This window comes from Ambystoma mexicanum, chromosome 1q (assembly GCF_040938575.1).
Source record: "Ambystoma mexicanum isolate Mex_15411 chromosome 1q, UKY_AmexF1_1, whole genome shotgun sequence".
NCBI classification, from domain to species: domain Eukaryota; kingdom Metazoa; phylum Chordata; class Amphibia; order Caudata; family Ambystomatidae; genus Ambystoma; species Ambystoma mexicanum.
In genome coordinates, this window is record NC_090922.1 from 390,471,545 (window position 1) to 390,485,274 (window position 13,730).

The 13,730-nt window shown below is 43.6% G+C and overlaps 1 protein-coding gene across 5 annotated transcripts in view; it reads left to right on the forward strand.

Annotated features, from left to right (window-relative positions):
* The window catches only part of RBL2 (RB transcriptional corepressor like 2), a 953,306-nt gene that overhangs the window by 279,943 nt on the left and 659,633 nt on the right, over window positions 1-13,730 (forward strand). The gene's annotated exons all lie outside the window — the stretch shown is intronic.

Consider the following 13,730-nt stretch of genomic DNA (forward strand, 5'->3'; position numbering starts at 1 on the left):
AGGTTAAGCCACTTTTCCTGCACATCTCTTCTGTATATATTTTCAAGGCATAAATTAGTTTTAAAAAATTGATTAGCAGAGTTTGGTAATACAATTTTTCTTGATTAGACAACAACCCCATTTGATTCGCAATTTACTACTAATGTTTTTAATGCCACCCGAGGATACTTGTACCCAAGATATAAAATGTGCAACAATACAGCCGTTTTGTGTTCCTGCTGGAGTAAGATATTAGTGAGATAAGTCAGGCCTTGCAAATTCTTAAAAATTCCACTAGACCTGCAAGTTGAGTAACTTAGTTTACCCACTTGACTGAAGAGACATGCACTAGACCCATTGGCAACGGATGACTACAAATTTAAATCCACTTTCTGTAAAATGGTGCATGTCACCACAGACCCACTTTAGTTTGGCACACTGATACCACCCAGAGGCCAGCCATACACAGGTAATTTTTCTTTTACATTTACTGCAAACAAAGTAAAGTTTATTTAAATGTTTCCAACATCCCCTGCAAATGCTACTGTCCCTTCTTAAAATCTACACGACTATGCAAGTGGGCGAAAATACTTTACGAGCCCTGGGTGAGTGTCTGTAAAAAGGTTAGCTGCATGAAATAAATAGATATGATAAAAGGCTTTGAAAACAGTTTGGCCAGCTCTCTCTACTGCAGGTGCAAATATATAATGCAATCATAATTTATTTATTTATTTATTTATATTTATATAGCGCGCAAGAAGCCCAGGGGCATTGAGGCGCTGTTACTTGCAATGACTTAGTTACATGGTACAGGCATGAAAGCGATTGATAACACATTATGAATACTACAAGATATCATACTGTTGTTACAGATATTGCATTGGGACGTATATTACAACATATATGATAAGTATTCGTGCTGGTGTGTCGGGTCTTATGTGTCGGGTCTTATAATCATAGAGGAAAGTGGGCTCTAGAGGCCAACTACAGTGTACAGTTTTGCAGTGGGTCTGTAGATGTACATACTGGATGAAACTATTGATTGCTACTTTAAGTAGATATCAAGTTAGCTTTGTGTATTCATTATGTAAAAGACTAAGCAGTGTGGATGGCATAGCAGGCAGAGAACTGGGCAAACTAGGCAGAATATTGTACTTTGCGGCCATCTCATTTTCAGGGTAGCGGGTATAAAGCAATATGGTAAGATAGAATGTCAAGGAGTATGGGATCAGCTCATGGGTTGAGCACCAGTTGCAAGTTATATGTAACCAGCAGGCCACAGAACTAGGTTTGCTCTCAAAGCATTTCGCTGCGCGGTCATGTACATTTTCAAAAGTGTCCACTCGTCATATGATGCATCTTCCCCACCAAAATGAAATCTAGTTGACACTGAGATTTAGATACACTTAACTGTAAAACATGGAGATGATGCACAGTAGCAATACTTTAATTATGCATTATGCAACCAATTACATTTTTAGAAAAGGAATTGAACGCCTTTTAAAATAAATAACTAACACATACTGGTCTTTTGCAGACAGGATACAGTTGGCTTAATAACAGTATTATCCCAATTTATTTCTGGTTTTCAATTATTTGAAAAAGTCAATGTTCCTCATTGCAAGTTTGGAGGTAGCCATGCTGTTTTTAGCGGCATGGCTACCCCCAAACCGGGTATCGGGTCTGGGTCCCGAAAATAGGGAATTACTGGGCCATTCTGACCTGGGAGGGCCCCGTAATTCCCTTTCGCGGGACCCACACCCGGTACATCCCCATTCCCATTTGAGCCCACATAGGGCTTAATGGGAATGGGGAGGATCCTAACAACGGGCCCGTTGTTAGCATCCTGGTCTGCTAGCGGGTCCCGCTCTGCACGTCTGGTCTGACCAGGCGTGCAGAGCGGGGCCCGCTGCAGACCTCGTAATGTGGCGGCCCAGAATGAACGGTGCCGTTCATTCCCTGACCGTCTACGTTGTAATGAGTCCCAATGTGCGTAGCACTCCCACACAGACCTTTTGGCACATGAGTGAAGGGGATGATTACTGCTGCACTCTCTCTCAGTTAGCCCCTTTGAACTTGAAGTCAACAAGAGAATCGAGGGTGGAGAGAGCTCTGAAGGCAAGAGAGGAATGCTGGGTGAGCTGTGCTTTAATTGAACATGGTAACTTAGATAGCTGGCTTTGCTACACAAGTGCCAATTTAATTAGCAAACCTATAGAATTGCACAGCAAATTGCTCTGCGACACTGCTTATTTTATGCCTTGATTTTAATTTTGAAGAAGCAGGCAAACCTGGCCAATTACACAGTAAAGCAAACATGACTTGTATTCTGTGCTTTGAGGTTTCATGGTAGAATAGTCTGATGATTAAAGTCTGCATTTACTGGAACTAGATCTACTTAATGGTATGCAAATGTTGTGATACGCTACCAGTCACACTGCTTAGACGTTAAATAACGCTGCATGAGGCACTACATAAATACGTATCAGGATTACCACAAAAGTAAGTGGGTTTCCATTTAATTACAAAAGCAACCATTTTATTTTTGTTTTGTAACAGTGATTGTGCTGACTGCAGAGTCAGGTTTTGAATGTTTTAAATGTAAATTTGAAAGCAGCTTTCACCACTATAATTGCTGTAATGGCAACCACTCACCCTTTAGCAAGGGCCTTAATGCCGCTGACCAGTTAGAGTACCATTTACAACATGGATTGCATGTTAAGGTTTAATGGACTTTTAAACTAGTCATTGCCTACTCATCCATGCCCCAGATAAGGTTTTGAGGTGAAAGTAATGTCCCACTCTTAATAATTAGAGTGTACATTAGTAAATAAATAAGAGTAAACATAATTTGCCTTAGCAAGAGTGTAAATAGTATGTTAAAGGCAGCCAGAACATTACTAAACCCGACAATGAATAGAACACAAATAAAACAGTTGTATAGTAAAGATGTCTGGCTTCAAACAAGTAATTACCTTTGTGAAAAACCTTCTCTCACACAATAATATGTATGAACCCACCACATAGATGCATTGTGGTGCATCATGCACCGTTAAGATATTGAGCTCAGCAGGTTGAGCGCTTGCTGTGATGTCTGAGAGATCTGCAGGTCGCAGTTTGGAATCCCGGCAGGGCCAATTCAGCCTTTCTTCCTTCTGCAGTCGATAAATGAGTATCAAATTCTGTTGGATGATAATTGTATGTAAATATGTTCTATGTACAGTGCTTTGGCAAAAGGCCTTTATAAAAAACACATAATAGTTATTATCATTGATGATAAATGCACACAACACAGGAACTCTGAAAAATACTTTGGTGCAATGCAAGCAAACATTCATTAAAAAGCATCATTTGTTTGTTAAAAGAATACTTCCTAATTGTATTACATTTTCTATTGTATTACTGCTATGATCCTAAAATGCTAGGAAAATAAATATGCATGCATTATGAAATGCATCATTTCCATGAGCATCTTCAGACCCAAAACACAGCAGAAGTTTTACAGAAATAAACCATTCCTCCTCTCCGCATACTGTGCGGTTTCTGACAGGCTTGGTACATGCAGCAGAGAAATAAATGTCTGAACTGCTCCTACCTTGTGGGATGTTATGACCCACTAGGCTGTGCCCTGCAACATCACTCTGTGCTGCTTTCATCAGAAACAACAGAATGCGCGCTAAAAACCTTTGAGAAGTGTGCAAGGGAAACCGGAAAAATAGGCCGCAAATATATTTTGCCTATGTCAGTGGTAAAACAGGAGACCACACTGCCAAAACCTGTCATTGGGCTGCCCACAGAGTGAAATGAAACTACTTGAAAAAGCAGTGCTGCATTGCCAGGAAAACCCAGAAGTGCTTTAAAATCAGTTTTTCCTTGGCTGTTGAAATTGCAAAATCATGGTTCCCTAACCTCAGAAAAGATCCAACATCCTTGTTGGGTGTTAACCATCACCTTATCTAAGGACTCCCCATAAGAACAATGTCAGGAGAAGCACATTTCATCACAAAAATGTCCCCATTCAAAAGGGTGCTTGCTTGGAAAATATGTCAGATATGGGCGCAGTACCGCCGCCTGCCTGTGTCAAAGCTGTCATTTACTTATACTGGCAGTTTAAAACTTGTGTCTTAAAATCAAATTGTGGAAAAGAAGAGACTTTCCATCAAAGGCAATATAGATTGCTACAATTCAATCTCTGTTTTAAAAAGACTGGAATTAAGAAATTTGGGTGTATATTTGTGGATAATTTAAAGTTTATTTAGCAAAAGACAATTTTGAACAAAGTAATTTATAGTGAACTGAGGCCTACCACACTGGACTTCAAAGGCACATTCCACAGTTTGCTCCAACAAAGGGTGCCTTCCTTTTGCTCTCTGCCCATGAACTATCATTTAGATGCTAATGAAAGGAGGAGGGGGTTTGCTCTGCTTCTCTGGGAGAGAGACAATAGGCTTCCTGGACTGAAAGGAAATGCAAATTCGGGTGTCAACAGAAACCAACTGCCAGCAGGAAGAGAGCCTGGGACTGCTCTGGCCCCGCAAACTATGGAGGCGGGACCAGACAGATTTGTCTATCTTAGATTACAAGAAAATATCTTTTTGAAAAAGACTCATAGAAAACTGTGAAAAATGTGTACAAATCTGTAAATTAGAGGTTGTTAATATGAAAATGCTGCTCACCGTTTGAAACTATTCTGGACTCTGTGCGATGTTCAGAGACAAGACTACCGAAATTTGGATGTTGTCGCAATTGTGATAATGCTAGGAATATGAAAGTTTACAGGATTATGCCCAGATGTCATGCACATGTATGTAGAAAAATGTGGACAGATCTGACACTGGGTACCCAACCAAAAGTGCGAAAAACTGTAAAATTGGAACCGAAGCTCTCACTGAGTTGGGACTCGGACGGATACGTGCTTTACTAAATCTGTAATGTGAATATGTATTATTAGCAAGTTCGTGATATTGTAAATATGATTTATGTAAAAAATAGATACACTGTACAGAAACAAATGGGAGGGACTCCCTGAGTTGTAAAATACAGCTTCACTATGACACTAGATTTCCTTTTCAAATCAGGAGAGGGGAAATACTTAAACCAATAGGATTCCTATAGGGTGTGCCTAGTATAATTCAGCCTACCCACCCTTTGGGAAATGCATAAACAGGGACAGTTTAGGACCTATAGACAGACAGGTTCACCCATCAACTGATTAACTGGCGAAGCGCTCTGCAGGAGGAACCCAGATCCAAGACTCCAGAACTTTGAAAGCAGAGAAGGCACAATTCCAAAGCTGAACCCTTCTCAGCTTGGCCTTTAAAACCTTGAAACTTGATTTTAACCCCAGACTTCCAAGGGGCACACCAAAAATTGAACAGCCTGGCTGTGCTGTTTCTGCTTCTTGCCAAGAACTTTTGCTAGAAACCAGAGATCCATACCAGTAGAGCGGAGCTGTAACCAGGTAGCTGTAACCCAGAACCAACCCGTCAGATTAAGTTCAGAGGCAGTGCAGAGACCAGAGTGCTGTGCTGAGTGCAAAACCGGGTGCCTGAATCCTGTCCGGTGGGCTAGCAGAATTCCAGTCCAAAACCTTTGACCAGATCTTTGACGGGCCTATTCAAAACCATAGTTGTGAGTATCTATAGCATAGAATTGTCCATAGCAAATCTCTTATCCTTAAGTAATTTTATCCAATCCATTCTATCCCATCCAGAACTGCATTGTAGAATCTCTTTTGTCTTTTCTAAATCTTTCCCTCATCCATATAGTCCTTTGTTAATTATAGTGATAATATCATCTTTGCGCTAATATATTTGCTGAAGAAAGACAAGTGTCTTGGCGGGCAAAGTCAGAGCAGAGGCGCCGCTGTTCTGATGGCTGTCCCGTTGGGTATCTTGCATCTTCATAGCCTCCCTAGTGTAAGGAAAATTCTTGTTTGTAAATTCAAAAGCGCAACTTTCATTTGAACATCTTGACTCTTTCTGAGAAAAATCGACCTTTACTAAAACCTTCATAACTTCTGAACCGTGCATGCTAGAAATGAAAATGTAAGTGTCAAATTGAAGCTAACATCCTCAGCTTTCCAACTCACTATAGATTTCCTGCAATCGCATTTCTCACACGCGGAAATGTTTGCAGCAAATTTGCATTTGGGCCAATTTCATTACGTGTAAAACAGCTATTCTTTGCATCTGACCTCATAATTCAGTTTTCATTCTGCTAGTTATTCAATCCTCATTGCTAGTGTTTATCTGAGATTATACAAAGCGGCTCCCACTAGTTTTGAATCCAATCTAGAGAATTAAAGTCATTTTTCAGTGTTTTTCCCATTCATTACAAGCCACATTCAAAAGCATTTGACCTGTTTTGAAATCATTCCTGCTTCTCTCTATGCTTGCTGGGGGGAATTGGGATTGAGACTGTATTTGTTAAGTGTTTATTCCTGAAACCTGTGTTCTCTCCTTCAATCTCTTTATAGTGTATATTGGGGGGAATTGAGTAGTGCGCAGGGGGAAAGAGTGACATTGCATTTGATTGAACCCACATCAAGAATTATTCCATGCTGCATTGTTTTCCTATCCATATTGAGTATTATTCCATGCTGCATTATTTTCCTTATCCATACTCATTCTGATTAAAGAGATTGTTGATTGTTGTGATATCACCCAATGGTGATTATTGTATACATATTAAATAGTGTGATATATATATATATTGTTCATATTCATAAAAATAAACCTTTTAACTTTGCAAAACAGCCTGCTTCCTGGTTCAGTGAGACCGGGGTGGGGGGTGGGATTCAAAGAGAGGGGCGTGATGTAAGGGTACATCATTCAGAAATAAAAGAACTTATAGACAAAAATATATAATTAAGGGTTCTAAATGTGCATCACACGCTAGGCATTGACTTAGGTGGAGTGCTGGGTTGAAATCACTTACAACGTGATCTGCAATTTCATCTGCAGATAAAAACCAAAAGAGGTGTTCTGGTTTCCATCAAGTCGCTTGCCCTTTGCATTGCACTCTGCTCTCAACTGGTGCGTAAATGGCACACATAGAAAGATAAAAGGTGTATTATTTACAAGATTTTAATGCATAAAAATGCCCAGTACGATGCTTACCTGGAGACCAGCTAACATCCACTGCTTAGAAATTAAAGCAAAGATGACACCCAAAGACTTTAATACATTGGCTAGTGGAGTTGTGAGGTGGGCCACTAACAGTATTCTCACCTGCCGATTCTGTAGTTCAAATAAGCATTGACCGATTCCATAGCACACCCACACTGCAATCACAGATGTATAGATGGATTCAGTAGAGGAACCCACTCCTTCAGACCTGCATGGATAATGGGGGACCAGGTCTGGACTCGGTGGGAGACGGGAGTATGGAGCGCAAAGAGGTGTTCAGAGTATGGCGGTGAGGTGAGGAGGTAGACAGACTAAGTGAAAGAGAGAGAGCGAGGCAAAGGAGGAAGGGGAACTGAGGAGGAGAGAAGAGCATAGGGGGAAAAGCAAAGGAGGCAGAAAGAGGAGTGATGGTGTAGAGAAGAGGGGAGGTGAGAGAGAGAAAGAAAGGAGCAGAGGTAGGAGAAAGGAATGGGTATAGGTAAAAGAGTGGGGGGAGAAATGTACAGAAGATGATGAGGCGAAAAGAGCAGTGGTTGGAAGAGGTTGGAGCAAAGGAGGGAGATTGTAGCGCTGAGTTGTAGAGGTTAAGAGTGGAGACAGGAGAAATGTTCAGAGGTGAAGTGAGACATATAAGAGTGGAAGAGAGGGAAAAGAAGAAAGGGAGCAAGAGTTGGGTAGAGGGAGAAGACATAAGGAGGTGGCAAAGGCACTAATGGTGAAAGAAGGATAAGAGAGTGAGAGAGAGACAAGGCAGAGCAGGTTAAGCAGAATGGTTGGAAGGAGGAAAAGATTGAAAGAGGAGTAGAGAAACTAGAACTTGTCAAAGTGAGTTTGGAGTCAAAAAGGAGCAAAAGGATGAGAGTTAAGGTGAAGGAACGAGCTGCGTGGCACAATGGCAATGAGGCCAGAGCCTCCTAGAGGAAGAGAAGGAATGTACGAACAAAGAAAGTTGGAGAAACAGGCAGGAAGAAACATTAAGAAGGGAGGAAGCCGGATGGAATAAGGAGGAGAAGAATGGAGGGAAGTTACAAAGAGAGGGAAAGTCCACAAAACCCCAACTCTAAGCACGATCATAAAGCGGTGAAGGGTCTGTCGCTGGCAGCTAAAGTCTTCAGCTTCTCTCAAGAATCTTGCTAATCGGGGTTCGTCACTAGCAAAACATTCTGAAGTGCGACTCTCATCAAGGCGACCTACGGCCCGGGGGTGGTGGTGGAAAGTATTCCAGAAGTCTGAGCAAACCAATGCGACAACCTTGCAAGACCCACCCAAGCACAAACAGACTCTGCATTGTGCCAAAAAAGAAATGTGTGGTACTTAAAAACCAAAAGGACTATCTGCCTCAGCACGAGTTTGGCGGTAACCCTTAAATGCGGCGGTGACGCTATTACCACCACATGTAAGGGTCCGCCAAATCATGGGCTTGGCGGATTTACCCCCAGCTCTGAGCTGGGGGCAAATCCGCTGCGATGAACGCCGGCGGTAATAGTGCCGAACATTCCCCCATGGGAATGGGGAATTCCTTAATGGGCCCAATGGGGAGGGAATTTACCGTTGCGCCAAACCTGTGATCCCGCACTAATGGCGCCCTGGGGTTTGGCGGTAGCGCTAATAGCTCCGACGGTAATACCGCTGGGGTTACCGGCCAACTCTGGGAAGAACATTTGATCGGGGGAGAGAGACAGACTGTAAAGCATGGTCCTTAGTAAAGATGTGCCATTTGTCACTTTTCCAGAACCTCAACCCATGGGCTCGACACGATCAAACCTAATCCCCTGTTTTTTGTTGTATCCAATGGAGAAAATGAACCAGTATTTTGACTTTGAGTTGTCTGTTGAACCCCTGACTGTGACATATACTAAAAGTTCAATAATTGACGTGATTTTTTTGGGTTGGCAGAATGGTGGTGCATGGCTTAGCTTAGTGGCACAGCAATGCTTTTGGTGAGGTTTGTGCACATATATGTATGGATACTGCACGTTGGTTTGCTATTTTATTCCTGTTCTGCTTTCATCTGATCATTTGTGGAGGTGTAACCATGCTCCATCCTTTTTCAAGGTTGCAACATTCATTGCTTATTGTCTTATGAGCTGATAGCAAGGAACTGTGTAAAGCACAGTTATTTCTCATAGAGACCTTGTGATCAGAGTTATCCCTCTTTACCCGACTCAGCCCACAACCACTGTAAAGTAGTTAGTGGGCTATGAAGGGATTCCTCATTTTATGTCCTGACTCAGCCCAAAGCCACTATTGGTAGGTGCCTATGGAGCTATTCCTTATTTTCATTCCCCACCAAGCCTCCTTTCATTTCCGAATCCAGAGAAATCAGCGGTGTGTATGTTTGTGTTGTGCCTTTCTAATCCTTTGCATGGAAAAAAACACTTGAGGCCTCATTATGAACGTGGTGGTAAATCTGCTGAATTGCCACCAAACTCGAACCCTGTTGCCACCACTTGATCCCATTGATTTACCAAGGGATTACAAGTGCTGGTAGAGTGGCGTCATTTCCCTTTTTGGACTCCATAGGACTCCATTGGAATTTCAGCATAATTCCATCACAGTTAATTCTGCTGTTTTTTTGGCAATAAGTTGGAAGATTTACCTCAAGCTTTTTGCTCGAGGTAAATTTTCCACAATACCACCAAACTAGCAGTGCAGCAATGCTGCGGTAAAGTGGCGGTTACAGAATTACTGTGACTTTTCTGTCCCTTTTACCTGCCTCTGGTCCTTGCTTAGGAGATTATCCGAGCCATTGTACTACTGAACAGGGGGGAGCTTTGAGGAACTACTGTTCAGTTTACAGCATGCATACCTTATTGGTTCATTGAACTCACGTCTTGGAGAAAGAGGCCGTTTGCTACAGGAATAGTCTTCATTTTGTGAATCAATTCAGGAGCAATAGAAAGGAGTTGAATGTCTTCAAAGTTAGTATCCGACCCTGCCCAGCCTCAACTCTCGCACTTAGTGAGGAGAATGCAGCTATTTATCTTACTGTGGTGTTTCTTTCCCGCCATTGTCTCTGACCCATAGAGCATTATCAAGGCCTTTCCATTGTGTGAAAGGAGGCTGATTGGGGAACACACTTGTAAGTTTGTAAATCTATGATTCATGGGCCTCATTACGAGTTTGGTGGTTTTTCGACAGTAAATCTGCCAAATAACCGGCAAACTTTATTGCGGTTACTGCCACTTGGTGCCAGGGGTCTACCACGGGATTACAAGTGGTGGTAATTCCCCATTTTTGGACATGTGTTTTTTTGCGGATTTGAAGTGCAGTAACTGCAGATTTTTGGGGTAAAGTGGAGGTATTAACCCTGGCTTGTTGCTGAAGATAAATCCTCCACTTTACCTCCAAATGTATAATGTGGGAAAGAAGCCAGTAACTCTGTTGCTACCACTATTTCTGGCGGTAACACAATTGCCACCACTTTTTTGTCTGCACCGTCGAACTTGCTCGGCCCGGAGTAAGGAATAGTGTGCTGCACATTTATTCATAATTGTTTAATGCTTTCCTTAGCTTGGAGAAAGGAGTTGTATTCTGCCGAATTATTACTCATTGTGTGTCTCAGCAGAGAGCCACAAATGTGTCTTCAATTATTTGTTGCTTCATCCTGCCCAAAATCACCACACGTCAAAAAAGTTGTGCGGCTATTTATGGGCTCTCCCCAAAACCCCTGCATGGTCTCTACTGGGTGAATGAAAGGTGGGAAGGCGAGGCTATAGCTGTTAACTTTTGAAAACAGCAACAAGGGTGATATGCGTTAGATCTTGAAGTCCATGCCCACTCTCAGGAGTTAACTTTACTCCCATTTCAGGTACAGTGACAGTTTGTTAGGATCAGCCATACACCCCCCACCCCCGCCCCGCCGCCTCCTCCCCAACTGATTTTCAGCCTTCTGTTAGCATCGCCATTGAAAAGTGAAACACTCCCAAAGCATTTGACAGGTTCTAGGTAAGGAGGACAGACTCTGGCCATGGATAATCGGACAGGCTGGAGACGTGGGCTGCGAGGAGGCTGCGACAGGCTCTGTTGAGTGAAGGTATGATTATGCCTTGCGTTTGCCACAGCCAGCTGCAGAGGAGTATTCTAAGCCCATCCCTTTCATCTATATCAAGGGCCTGGCACGGTGCCTCGTTGCCTCTAGAAAGAGAGGGAGCGTCCTTAATGATCCTTACATTAGACGCCCCATAATGCTGCCGTGCTCGGCTGCGCGGAGTTTCGTAATTAGCCCCGAAGGCCACTGCTTGTGTTGAGGGCATTCTTCTGCATCGCACGATTCTGATCGCCATCTGACCTGGCGATCTGTACTTACATTTGCCAGGTTTCAGGACCCTGGGAACGGTTAGGCAGTGGTGCGCAGATATGGTTATGGTTGGGGGGGAGGGGGATCGGGGTGAATAGTTGGAATATGGGAGTTCATTCTTTACGGTTGTATGTTCTAGTGGAAAGTGTAGATCATGGTGTACGTTCAGGAATAGTGTGGGTGCCACTTAGAGGTGGGAGTAGCAAGGGATTTCTACCATGGGGGGAGACGGGCTGAAGACCGGGACTTGGAATGTTCTTGGAATGTTCATGGTTAGGTAAACGGTTGAAATGCTAGCAGGTAAGGGGATTTTTGAAAGGGCACGTGGTCCAACTGGTTATGCTCCAGGAAACACATATGGTACAAAAGTACTTGGATTCACTTAGGAGATGATAGGGGCTTGGAGGGTAGTGGTAGGGACATTGTACTCGTCGTATGCCAGTGTAGGTCTGATCTAGTTGGCTGCAGGGGTCCCAATTCAGGTGGACAAGGTTCTAACAGATGATGTGGGAAGGACAGTGCTGCTTGTGGGGGCACTGGAAGGGAGGCACATCTGTGTAATGAATAACTCCTATACACCAAACATTGACGATAAGGACTACTTCCCATCGGTGGTGAGCCTGGCGGCCGGGCACATGTAGGGCCTGTTTATTTGGGGCGGGGGGGTTTAACTGTCTCCTGGATGCACATTTGGATAGCACAAGGAAACCTAACCACTCTGAGCATCAAGCAGCGATGTCCTTGAGAGTGGTCATGAGAGACCATGAGAGACCATGACCTGGTGAAATTATGGCGAGAGTCGCATGGACAAGAGGTAGGATACTCTTTTTTTTCTATGGGGTCCATAAAATCTATTCATGGCTGGATTATATATTAATAGGGGCAGAAGATTTTAATTCCTTTGACAATGTGGAATATCTGGCGAGAATTATTTTTGGACCATTCAGCCCTGGTGACGTAGCTGAAGGGGTTACACCGATATCCACTGGTAAGGCTATGGCGGTTAACCGCTGAGTCGCTGGAGGATGTGGAGTTTGAGGGCAAACTATGTGAAGAAATAGTGAGATTTTTTTAGATCAATTAGGGCTTGATGGCATCCGCTGGGACTCTGGGGGAGACCTTCAACGCAACAAACTGCGGGGTATGTATCTCCAAGGTGACTGTGATTCTGTTTGTCCTACAAGCTTAGCTCAGGGAGACCGAAATGGTGGTAGCGACACTGGACAATGACTTGGTGACGCAAAGCAGGTGGGTGAGATACTGGCAGAAACACTAGCTTCTCATTGCGATAGACGGGCTTCGCTGTCACTTTTTGATCGGAGCAGGCGGGTTGCACAGATTCACGGGGAGGGGAATAAGGCGGGACGGCTGCTGCCTTGTTTGATCTGTCGGGAGCAGCCATGCAGCACTATCACACAGGTCAGACAGGCATCGGGAGACTTTACCAGCACCCAGGAGGGGATTAATAAGACATTCCGGATATTCTATCAATCCCTATATAATAGCAAGGGTGGCTATTCTGAGACAGAGGCAGATGAATTACTGGACTTGGTGCAGCTACCAGTTCTGGAGGGGGAGATGCGGGAAGGGCTGGAGGGACCTATTGAGGAAACAGATATAAACTATGCACTGCAGGCGATGAGGAAAGGCAGAACCCCCTGAGCGATGGGTTTCCGGTCGAATTCTATTGCATTGGTGATCCCCCACCTTAGAAAAGTGTATGGGGAGGCCTATCAGACTGGGATTCTCCCTGAATCAATGCAGTGATAATGATCCTATTGAAGGGGGTAAAGATCCTTTAGATTGTACGTCCTAGCGCCCAATCTCATTACTCAATGTCGACGTGAAAGTCCTGGGGAAGATCTTAGCCGCCACACTATCCAAAGTGGCTCCAATTCTGGTGCACCCGTACCAATGCAGGTTCATAGGAGGACGGAATACACCAGTGAATCTGAGCCGGTTACATCATGTGGTGGACCAGGTCAAAAATTCGGGGATGGAAATGGAATTGGCATCTTTTGATTCAATGAAAGCTTTTGACTCGTTTGAGTGGGCCTGGCTATATAGAGTACTTAGGGCCTTCGAATATATCTGCCGATGGTTATGATTGCTATACAGCGGGCTGGTGGCTAGGGTAAAAACGAATACTTGGATTTCGTTGCAGTGGGCGTTGAGCAGAGGGACAAGACAAGGGTGTCCCATCTCACCGATTTTGTTTTCAATGGCATTGGAACCCCTGGCGAGATTTCTTAGGAAGGAGATGGGAGAGGCAGGGATACTAGCAGGAGGGGTTAGAGATCATGGGCCTCATTATAAGTTTG